We start from the raw sequence: 12,120 nt of genomic DNA on the forward strand, positions 1-12,120 counted from the left end.
CTTAAAGCGTGTTTGTGTGTGTGTGTGTGTGTGTGTGTGTGTGTACATGCATACACAAAATTTCAATTGACCTTCGAGTTATTCAGCCAAGAACAAGAAAGCAAGAGAGCTAAGGAATTTGATTATAAGAAAAATGTAGCTATTCTTTCAAAAGGACGACGTCCTTCATTCAAGGTTGACAGAATTTAAGCTATGGTCAAGAACAGTTGCTGTTGTTGAAACCCCCTTAGTCTGTTTCAAACAATGCATGCCCCTGTGAGGAAAAACAGGCTTCTAGCTTGCATTTATGTGCTTATTGTGGTAACTGGAAATTGGAATATGATTGCAAATGTATAATTTCAAACACTCTCATAGTAATTACCCTATCATCAACTAGTGGTGACCTGATGCCTTCCTAAGACATCAAATCTGAGACACTGGATCTGAGATTCCAGACCAATGGTGGTTCTAAGGAGCAGAAAGAAAGGGACATAAATAGATGGGAATGTTGATGTAGATGCTCCTGCTCTTGAATGAAATGCCTTCTATATGAAACAAACTAAAATCTCATAGTTAATCAGATGTTAGAGGGGGCTTTTTTGCTCTCTGAGAATGCAAACACACACTTTGACGGCATTGTTGACTATTCTTCTTATTGGTTTATGAGTAATGTTTGACACATTGGACTTCCAAACCCAGGGGAGAAGGCAGTATGATAGCTACAGCAGATGCCTTCTGACTCAGTAGTCAACTTGACATGATTACATCTTCTTTGAAAACAGGCCTGGTAACAGAGAAGGCCTTGGTGGTCACTTGGTAGATCCTATGTGATCACAGGCTACAGCTGTGATGCCCAAGGCAGGCTCTCACCTAAAGTATAAGCATGTTAGCAAAGCAGAATCTGAACAGCCAATGCTATGCAGCATTTGTTGACTGATTAAAAACCAAGAGTGCAGATTTTTTAAAGTCATTTGTATCCACACCATAATTTCTAGGGAAGATTTATTGATATTGCTCAGAAATACAAAAAAAGTTTCTCTTCTGCAGTTACCTGGCACACATAACTCAGTGTGAACCTTGATGAATCTACCTTCAATAAATCAATAAAGAACTGTCAGTACATTTTATATCTCTTCAAGGGCTGGTGCCTTTCAAGGAAGCATGGAGCAGAGAAGGGAGCAAGTCTGAGACATCCAATAGTGTGGTAGCAATGAGAGTCTGCCTGTATCTTTACCTGAGAAAGCATGGACATGCTGCTGGCTTCCAGCCTCCCCCTTCTGTAGGAGCATAACAGAGGAGGTTTGGTGGGGAAATCCAGCCCTATGGGTGCTGAAAACTTTTCTTATGTGACTGGGGGGAGGGAGCCATCTCTTCTCTCAACTTAGAACATTTTTCAAGATCTCTCAACTCCAAGGTTCACCTTTGATCCTTAACAGAGTTATTGATGGTTCAGTTTCCTTTGGCCTCTGGAGTTTCCTGTTCTGGAGTTAGGGGAGAATAGAGACATTTGGACATGGGGGCTGCTTGATTGCTCAACGAGGCTCTGCTGGGTGCAGAGTGGGTTTGGTTTGATGTTGACATGAGGTGCTGTGTAGAAGTTAACTACAGCAATGGAGTCCTCTGGTTGGAAAGCCCTAGGCCAGGGACCCAGACCACTTGCTTCTATAGTTTTGATGTGAACCTGAGACAGAAGTGACCTCAGCACCCAAGACTTGATTCTTACTGGCAATTGAAGCAAGGGACCTGCTTGTCTTTGTTCTGGTGCCCACCCTCAGTGACAGCCCTCCATGGGGCTGCCTCCAGTCAACAAATGCAGGCAGCAGGCCTCTTCTCAGAACTCTGGGAAGCTTGCCTTGTTTTCTAAAAACCACCACTTTATTTTCTCTCCAATTAGTTCTATGTGTCTATTTATTTTTCTCAACAAGTTCACAATTTTATTTCTCTTTTTTTTGTTGTTTGTATTCCCTGTTTCAAACCCAAACCCTGCAGCGTTGCCTATTCTGAAAATCTGCTTGCCTTTTAAATCCATCTGTATTGAATTATTTATAGTTTTGATAAAGTCCTGTTTTGTCTGATGTTTATTTTCTTTAACAACAAGAAACTTGAGTGAACTTTTTCAAAAGACTTCCCCTCTCAGAAAAAAAAAAAAAAAAAAAAAAAAAAGGATTCTAGTTTTTCCTAAGTGCTAGGCAACCCTGGCCAAAAGGCACAAAGCCACCTTTGGATGCCCTTTCCTTTGTGATCTGGGTTTCTACTCTACTATTAAACATTCTTTCATCTAAATGTGTTGTGGGAAGAAGAAAAGAAAACATATTCTGAGCATGGACTCTATCCAGAACACAGTTGCACACCTCTTATCACTGCCCAATCCTTTAGCTTTCAAGGCTGATGATGCCTGCATCCTTGAAGTACATTCTGCATTGTGATTGGTTGACACCATCACATGATACAGATGCTCACCCAATTACTTGTTCTTTTGTACTTTGCTCTCTGTGAAAACATCTTAACTCTTAACACTTGGCTAACCTATTTCACTGGACCTCTACTCTTCCTCTCTAGTTAGTCTCTCCTGTCACTCACTCACTGGTGACTGATAATTTGGGACTTTAACATTCATGCCCATTCTAGCCAATATACTTACACTCGTATTACTTTATGGCATTCTACTTTCTGCATCAAATTAATTAATTAGTTCAGGTGGTGTAGTTTTTCCTTTGAGAGTGAGAGACAGAGAGACAGAGAGATGGAGGCAGAGAGAGAGAGATGGAGAGAGACAGAGAGACAGAGAGAAAGAAATCAACTAATTACTTGGGAGTTAGCTAAATACACCTTGCACTTATGCACCCTCATGACTACTCGATGTGCCTACACACAGGGAGTCCCAAAACAGTGCAGGTGGCCAATTCTGGAAAGTGACCCAAGAGAGAAAAAACTGAACAGATTAAGTTGTAAGCCAGGAAGTACAGTTAGCTCTCCTTATTGGAGTAGCTTAGAATACTGAATGTAGAAAAAATAAAAGCATGTCTCTTATGGAAAGAGTTTGTAGCATACATATTATTTTTTTTAAATTTAGGAAGGTGAAAATTAAAGTTTTATTTCTTCACCTAGTCTTTTATTTTCTCTTCTCTCTCTCTCTCTCTCTCTCTCTCTCTCTCTCTCTCTCTCTCTCTCTCTGTGTGTGTGTGTGTGCACGCGCGCGTGCACGAGTGTGAGCATGCACACACATACATCCCTTTTCAATCCTTCCTTTAAGGTTTAATTTAACAATAACATTTGCGATCGGGGTCCTGCGCATCTCAAGGGCATTGCGCTTGAAATTGCACACGCTCTGCACCATTTATCATGGGCTGACATGTGTCATGTTCCAGGCTGCAGCTCCAAGAGGTTACAGCTCATGACTGCTCCTTTGTTGATCGGCTGCCGAGACAACTGAGGCACCTCTCTTCCTTCTCCTTTTATTCCCCCCTCCCTTCTAGTTATTAAAGCTGCCTCATCCCCTTCTGAAGGTCCAGCTTCACCCTTTCTCAGAAGAAACACAAAAGAATTTGTACTGTGTGGATGCTTCATTTCCTGAAATTTCTGGTGGGAGCCCACACAGTGTTTAATAAGATTGGAATGCACCTCTAATCAACTTTAATCTTTGTCTAGAGAGAAACGGAAAAGACCATTAAAGTCAGCACCCACCTAGCTTTGTTTCCAAGCTCCCAGCAGCTGTGCAGGATGGGAACATTAAGATCTGACTGGATCCCATTTACCAGGCTGCAATAGCACTACATCTCCCCTTTCAATAGCATATGCTTTCAGAGAGCAGTCCTTCTCTCATGGTATCTTCTAATCCAGCAGAGATTTGAGCCTCTAATGCAAATGGAAGCACGAAGTGAAAGACGAGGGATATCCTTTCCCAGAAGAAGGCTTCCTTAGAAGTCCCCACCACCTAAGCCTCTACTTATCTCCAACCTAGCCCAGAAAGTTGAGTTTGGACAAGTTTTAGGCAGAGGATAACTAACCAATAAACTAAGTACTTCTAAGTGGCCAGTTTGGTCCTAAGGTATTTTAAGGCCAGTATTCCTGAGTGGGTGTTTGCTTTTGCTGAAAAACAGAAGTCCAGAAGTGTCACTGTGGTCCCTTCCCTGACCCATTGGATACTTCACATTCCCCCTTTCTCCCTGTACTGGAATGCCAATTATCTGCCTCCATGACAACTCCTTCTGTTCTTGGTATAAACAGCACTTCTGACAAATCAACTCCATCTTCCCTTACCTCTTGCCTATTCCAGAGCTTAAACAAAGTTGAAGAATTATTTCCCTGCTCACTACAAAATAATCACTGTAATCTTTTTGCTGTGTAGGTCCTTTTTCTCTTACTATCTAGCCTTGAATCTAACATACACTGTGGCTATTCAAATTATCTTTAAATGAATGACTAAATATGTTAGAAACCTTGCTTAGGCAATCAGAAAAGATATCAATCTACAATTCTTTGAGAGATCTCCTTCTCCTTTACCCTTTAGCAACCATGGTACCCACTGCTCTGCTGGCCTCAAATTATATCCTTCTCGGGCCAATGTTTTAGCCATGCTCTTGCTTTTGAAGGACAAAGTATTCTTTATAACATTAGAAACTGGCCCAGAGTACACAGAAACCTTGCTGGAGTATACATGGGACACTCACACTCTGTCTCTCACTGCTGATAGATGCTGATTGATGAAGGATGTCCCACAGTACAAGTTCAGGGAAGTCTTTTATCAAGTAGCACTAATACCAGCCAGGCAACAAGCCCTGGCAAAAGATTTAGGGATTGTAAGATGATATTTATTCCTGTTTCTGTATCACTCCGCTCACTGAGATGTAGTTTTGAATTCCCAAACAAAACAAAGTCTGATCATGGAACTATGTGTGTATAAACATAGTTTAAACATGTATAAACATATGAGCAGTAGCAGAACTTGGAGAGTTGTCCTAGATTTACAAAGGTTGAGATCTCAGGAAGGAAGTGAGCATTTACTGGGTAAAGAAGTGTAGGGCTCATAAATAGACCTTCAGGGAATGTTAGCAGTGATGTTATGATTTAATCCACATCTGCAGCCATCTTCTAAGTAGATCTAAGTATGCCATGTGGTCTGCTTTGGGGTCCCCCAAACATAACCATTAAGGGATCTGGGACTCCTCAACCAACAATAGTGCAATGTGGACTCCTGGAATGTCTGTCCCAGAATTGGAATCTTTACTTGCCACCAACAGCCTCTGAAACTGGTAAATAATGACTGCTTTCCTGAGAAAGGATTAAGGAGAGAAACCAAATGCATGAGTGTGTGAAGATAACACACACAGAGAGAAACTGACACAAAATCAGCAGAGTGAGGCCTTCAGCCTCATGAAAATAGTTAAAACCCATGTTTCAGAGAGGCATGCTGCTACAAGACTTCGGAGCTCTCCATGCTCATCCACACAGAGCCCTGCTCTGCACTCTTCGATATGATGACCCAACAAATGATTGACAGCAGAAACCACATCTCAAAACTTGTTAGAGGAAAAGGTGAAGAAGCATCCCTGTGATGTTGAAGCATCACATTGAAAAGTGATCATGCTAAATGTCAGGCTTATTTCCAACATTTCCATGCTTGAGATCACTCAAACAATGTATTTTAATAATCTATTTTTAGTGAAGATATCTTTGTAACTTGATACTGTATGTCCTAACTTCATTTAAATCTAGAATTCCAGAATAGCATTGAGGGAGAATGTATTGTACTGGAAAGACCAGAGAAATGGGCCAAAAATTTAAAATTTGCGATTTGAAATAAACACATAGAATTGAACTTTTTATCTGCCATGTATTTAGCCCTATTCATCTTCCCAAAAGTATAATTATTATTCCTACTATTCTAAAAATGTGGAATGTAACATAATTAAGATTGACTTTTTCAAACAATGGGATTATTTTGCAAACTTGATCAAAGAGCAGACAATCATTAAGTCAAACATGTCACTGTTATTAAATAGGTAATTTTTATTACTATTACTGATTTCTCGATTTTCATTGGAATGTTAAAAACAACCTAAAGCCACTTCACATTCTTTTCTTATGAAAAAGAGGAACCTCGTTAAGATATCCATCAGCTCCTGGGTATTAAGAGGGAGGTGACTCAAGACTAAAGAGGTCATCTGATTCTTGAGAGGGGAAGGTGCCACCAAACCAAACCAACAAAACAATACAAAGCAAAACAAAACAGATAAGATTTAATAATAAGCTGACACGTATTTGAAAGTAATCAAGTGAAGATGTTGAGAATATTACACAAAAGAATAATGATGTGTGTGTGGTAGGTAAAATATAGATTACGATTTTTGATTTATAACAGGATACAGGAAGGAGACAGGGATTGTTTGTAGGACCTTGTGACAGAATTTCAACAAATCTCTTTCAAAGCTTTCTTTCTGCCTTGGCATGAATTCCAGGGCAACTCAGGGAGCCACGTCAGATGAAATCAAACACCCAAGCTGGCAGGAGTCAGGTCTGAGGCACTGAACTCCAGGAGTGGCTGTGAGCAAGCTTCTAGGTGCGGTTCATTGACTGAGTCAAAAGCCTCATTGCTTCTGTCCCAGTCCATTTATCAGAAAGAAGTTTGTGCAAAGTTTCTGGTGTGAAGTAGTTCCAGTAAACTTAAAATTAACCTGTTGGGTCTCTACCCCTAATGGTCTTTCCCCCTAGAAACCATTTCCAAATGGTACTGGGTTAAAGTTCAATGACTAGATGCAAACAGTGATCTCATAGAACCTTATACACCTGCATGCTAATAGCAACATGGGGATTTTTGTATCTACTTCATAAGGTTCTTGTGATGGAAAAATAGGTTCAGTCAATGCAAGTACCCCAGCATAGTGCCCGGCACCAAGGGAGGTTGTTATTATTATAACAGTCCACTTACTATCATTACATTATTGTAACAAGTGACCAGGAGAGAGACAGTAGGCTTATGTGTCTTTCTACATGGATGCAATTTCCTAATGGCCCTTATGCCTTTCTCATTCTTCCAACCTCTTTCTTTGTAAGGTGTTATGGGTTTATGTGAAATGTTTCCCCAGAGGCCCATCTGTTTACTGTTGTCCAGCTGTTTGGGAGTGACATTGAGAGGTGAGGCCTGGTTAGCTCACAGAAGTAGGTCACTGTGCATGAGAGTATGAGTATAGCTTAGCTCTGCTTCCCTTTTGTCATAAATGAGTGGCCAGCCACAGGTTTTGACACTGAGGCAGATTCTGAATCAACATGCTTCCTCTTGCATGAAACTGTGAGCTGAAATAAATCCCTTCATTCCCTAAAGTGTATCTTGTCATGTATTTGCTTGCTGATGAGAAAAACAAGGAATCCTGAAGGCAATCTTGCTATAAATTCCCAACATACAGTGGTGCTAAGCATCAGCATTTATCATATATTCATCTTATGCCACTAAGCCATTTTACTTGCTTTATCTCCCAAAGCCCAGGTACCTAGCCCCAAATTTGTGAGGTAGGCGCTGCTACGATTTTCACTTTACACAGGACAAAATTGATTTATGTGGATTAACTAAATTGAATGAAGTTGTTACCTCTACTGCTATTCAATTTTCTGCTGCTAATATAATCACAGACTGAGTGCATTATGAAGAAAAAGAGATTTTATTTTGACTAGGAACATCTCATCCAAGATCAAGGGGGCATGTAAATGGATATGATCTTGCTAATAGAGTCCCAGTGAAAGGCATCTCATGGTGACAGGCAAGGAGTACACTGCAGATGTGACTAAACTAACTATGTAACATGTTACTCATTAACCCATTGACTGCTTGGATGGACTAATGGCTGATATGTGGGGTATCACCTGGGTATTTCCCATAATTGAATTCCATTTTAACAGGAGTTTTAGAAAGACAAACCTATCCTAAGTTCCACCCAGTCTCATGTCCAGATAGCCCTATGACATCCACAATCAGGCAGGCCTTTTCCCATTTCTTTCTCCATGGTCAAAGTTGGGTCCACTTGATTTGTACTTTCCTACTATAACTTCTAAGTCGCCTCCTGGCTTAAGGTTCAGAGAAGAATCCAGTGCCAACTGAGCTGTCCAGGAGGTAACCTCAGTCATTTCTGTGATCCTTGTTTTGTATTTATTTTATTAAATTAACATTATTGAATAACAAGTCTCTACAGCCACCAAAAAATGTTTCCAAGCAAATCACATATAATGGGGGGAGATTTTCACACTGGATGGAAAACAGTCATAAAATTATTCTCACAAAATTTAAGTGATTGAGAAGATGAGTATAATTTCGTGATGCACTATGCTTCCTGCTTGAAATTATTTTGTGTGCTGATGATGTAGATGAAGACTGGAGCCTGTCTCAATGGTGTTTGTGCTGATACAGTGGATGCAGGGTGGGCCCTGTCTCAATGGTGTCAGTGCTCTTACAAGGGACCTCTCAAAGTTTGCTCTGCTCTCCATCATTGCTATCTATGAAATAGGAACTAGACTTTCACCTGAGCCCAAGTCTGTTAAACTTCTAGCTTCTATATCTGTGAGTGATGAACTTTAAGTTAAAACACCTGGTGTATAGTGTTTTGCATGACAGCTCAAACATCCTCTGATATCTTTTATATGAAGAACATGCCAATTATGTAGAATGCTTAGGAAATCCGGCTTTCCAGGGTTTTCTTTTTTTTCCCTAAATCTTATTTTACTTTGCAGGAATTAACTCCACCCATATATATATCATGAATCTTTGTGGTTGACCGCATGCAAATCTTTCCATAGTCCTTCTATCTGACCAGTTTCCTCACATCAGTAGACTTTTTTTCTCCTTACTCATGACTTCAATAGTCTTTTCATCAAAGCCTATTTGACAACAATGGGCTGAAATTTCATGATGTGTTATTTTTCTTTAGCAAATACTTTATTAGTTTTTGTAATCAAACCCACATAGATAAGACCTTACATATTTAATACAGTGCACTACCCCTGTTCAAATGGAAAAAAATTAAGTTCAACATTTCTAGACCAATATGGCTGTTAATTTCTGTATTATGCCAAATCAACACTCAACTGGGATACTTTTTTCCAAAGTTGACAGCACAGCTAAAGTTTCCAAAAAGTCAAATTATATATATATATATATATATATATATATATATATAATAATAGCAGTATGTTATGCATCAATAGCAGAACAGCTTTTCCAGGTCCTGCAGTCATTTCAACAAAATTGTAGAGACATCCAGCACACTCCATTTAAAAACAACAACAACAACAACAAAGTAGAAAACAAAATCCCAGAAAACAGCACAGTTCTGTTACTCTTGTGGTACTTGGCACCATTTTTTAAAAAATTAGCTTCTCAATAATCATCTGGAAGGAAACCATTCTGAGGAACATCATTAAAAACAGCTCTGATAAAGCACTGTCACTACTATGAATCATAAAGCAGGTCCACATATGAGAGAGTACATATCATGTTTGTCTTTTTGTGATTGGGTTACCTCGCTCAGAATGGTTTCTTCGAGTTCCATCATTTTCCTGCAAATTTCAAGATTCCATTGTTTTTTTCTGCTGAGTAGTACTTCCATTGTGTAAATGTACCACATTTTCTCTATCCATTCTTTGGTTGAGGGGCATCTAGGCTGCTTCCAGTTTCTGGCTATTACAAATAATGCTGCTATGAACATGGTTGAACAGATGTCCTTGTTATATGAATGTGCTTCTTTTGGGTATATGCCTAGGAGTGGAATTTCTGGATCTTGTGGTAGACTCATTCCATTTTCTTGAGGAGTCGCCATACAGATTTCCAAAGTGGCTGTACAAGTTGGCACTCCCATCAGCAGTGGAGGAGTGTTCCTCTTTCTCCACATCCTCTCCAGCATAAACTGTCATTGGTATTTTTGATTTTAGCCATTCTGACAGGTGAAGAAATCCAACTCAAAGGTGCAGAAAACATATTCAGGGTTTTCTTTTTATTAAAGCTTTATGTATGCATGGTATGTATATATGTATGTATGTACGTATATAGTATGTGTTTCTGGTTATTGACATGTGCATGTGAAAACAGATTCCTGAAGAGACCAAAGGAGATCATTAATTCTCTTGAAACTGGGTAGTGGTAGTTATGAGCAGCCCACTGTGGGTGCTGAGAACTTAATCGGGGTCCTCTGAAAGAAACATACATAAATACTCTTAACTGCTGAGCTACCTCTATGACCTGAAATTGAGAGGGTATTTTGTTGTTGTTGTTGTCCATGGATTATCATGAAAAGCTACTTTTGATTTCTGTTTAACATTTTCTTCTCTTTAATGAATAAATTCACCTCTGCACCCCCAGCTCTTGTGGCATACTGAATTTTACTGATATTTTACTTGGTAACAATATATTATGCTTCTTCAGGCTTATTTCATTCATTGAGATGCTTGATGTTCATTGTTATAAACATATACTGTAGGAGCAGAGTGGGTATTTTTTGCTTCTTTCTAATAAACATAACTGTAATTCTTACACACATTGCCGGTAATTTTCTAACTCATGAACCAGGGGCTCAAAGAAAAAGATTCATGCAAGTTTGTGCTGATATCAATAATTTTCTTATTTTAATTCAATTCACCCCTTTTCCCTCTTTGAAAGCATGATCCTGGTCAACTTGCCCTCCCACAAAGATCTTTCTATTTCCTTCTTTCTCACCATCAAGTATAATTGCTTTTCCCTATCTCTCCATAAAGCTCCAATGTAGCAATTTAACCCAGTCACAGAGGCCAGTCAATATTCTCTCACTTCCCTGCCTTCTGTGTCCTCCTTTCTCCATCCTCTATTCTTCATTAACAAGTGTTAATGCTTTGCTCTTGTGTTGCAAGAGTATGTGGTGGCAATGAGGATCTTGAAGTTTTGGTCTTCTAAAGCAGAGCTTGCTAGTCCTTCATTAAATGACCTCAAGCAAAAGCAGGTGTTAGCACTGCATACTGCCTAAGAAAACTTGAATTCATTCACTTATTACATAATGTCAAAGTCTAACCAGATCAAGTTTCTTATCTACTGTCACCATACCATGGTTTGGATCCTGGTCTTCCAGTTATAAGTTAATTATCCTTGTATCTCATCTATCACATGCACTATAGAGGTCTCCTACAAAATCCTGTTGAGTAAATAAGAACCCAAGCCTCAGAAATAAGGTACAGGGACTTACCCAGGATGCTGTCCCCCACTCCAACTGTGCTGAGAGCCTCATCACAGACTAATCTACTATTGCTATTAATGTGAATTCTATGAAAAGAATGAGCTACAAGGGCATTGTCCAAATGCAATATGGAAAACATTCTTGTTTGCTCTGAGATAAGACAGAGGCTGAAGTTTTCTGGTTGTAACCTAAAGACAGATGGTTTTTACTTCCAGCCACTACAATAACAAAAGGAATGAGAGCTACTGAAACTGAAGCAAAAATGTCTAAGAGCCCAGATAGAACAAAAATATTCCATGGATCTTCTCTGTTAGTCTGTCAATTCAGGAGAAAGAACAACAATATTTCATACACGGGCTGAAGAATCAGCAGCTAGAGTTGCAAAATGCAGGAAGTATACTCCAACTGTATGGAAGTCTGAGATTAAATTTGGGCATGAAAGCTGACCTGCATATTCCAGAAGGCAGACAAAGCAGTCAATACTAAACAACACCAATGAACAACTTACTGTAAACTGCCACTGTAAACTGAATCAGCCAAATGTTTCCCCCAACCCAAAGAACAAATAACACAGAAACATGTAAGCTATTTGAAACCTCAAATGATGGAAGAGCTTTTCAGTTGAACAAGACTAGTAAGCCCACAACTCCATCCTCTTAGACCCAGATCATACAGTTTACAGAGGAGACAGTTAGACTCACAAGTATAAGACTGTGTGAACAAATCTCAAGTTCTTATTTTGCTCACTACTCAGAAATTAATAAGATATAAGGCTACTCTGTCATATTAATCTATTTTGTGTTACAATAATGAAATTTCTGAAGCTAGGCAACCTTATAAGCAAAGCATGTTTCTTAAGTTGTAGCTTGGGAAGTTTACAGCTCTACATCTTGGGAAATGCTCTTGCTGGAAGAGTTCTGAGCAGCCTCAAACCCCATGAGGTAACTTTACCTTT

This window comes from Cricetulus griseus, chromosome 3 (genome assembly GCF_003668045.3).
Source record: "Cricetulus griseus strain 17A/GY chromosome 3, alternate assembly CriGri-PICRH-1.0, whole genome shotgun sequence".
NCBI classification, from domain to species: Eukaryota; Metazoa; Chordata; class Mammalia; order Rodentia; family Cricetidae; genus Cricetulus; species Cricetulus griseus.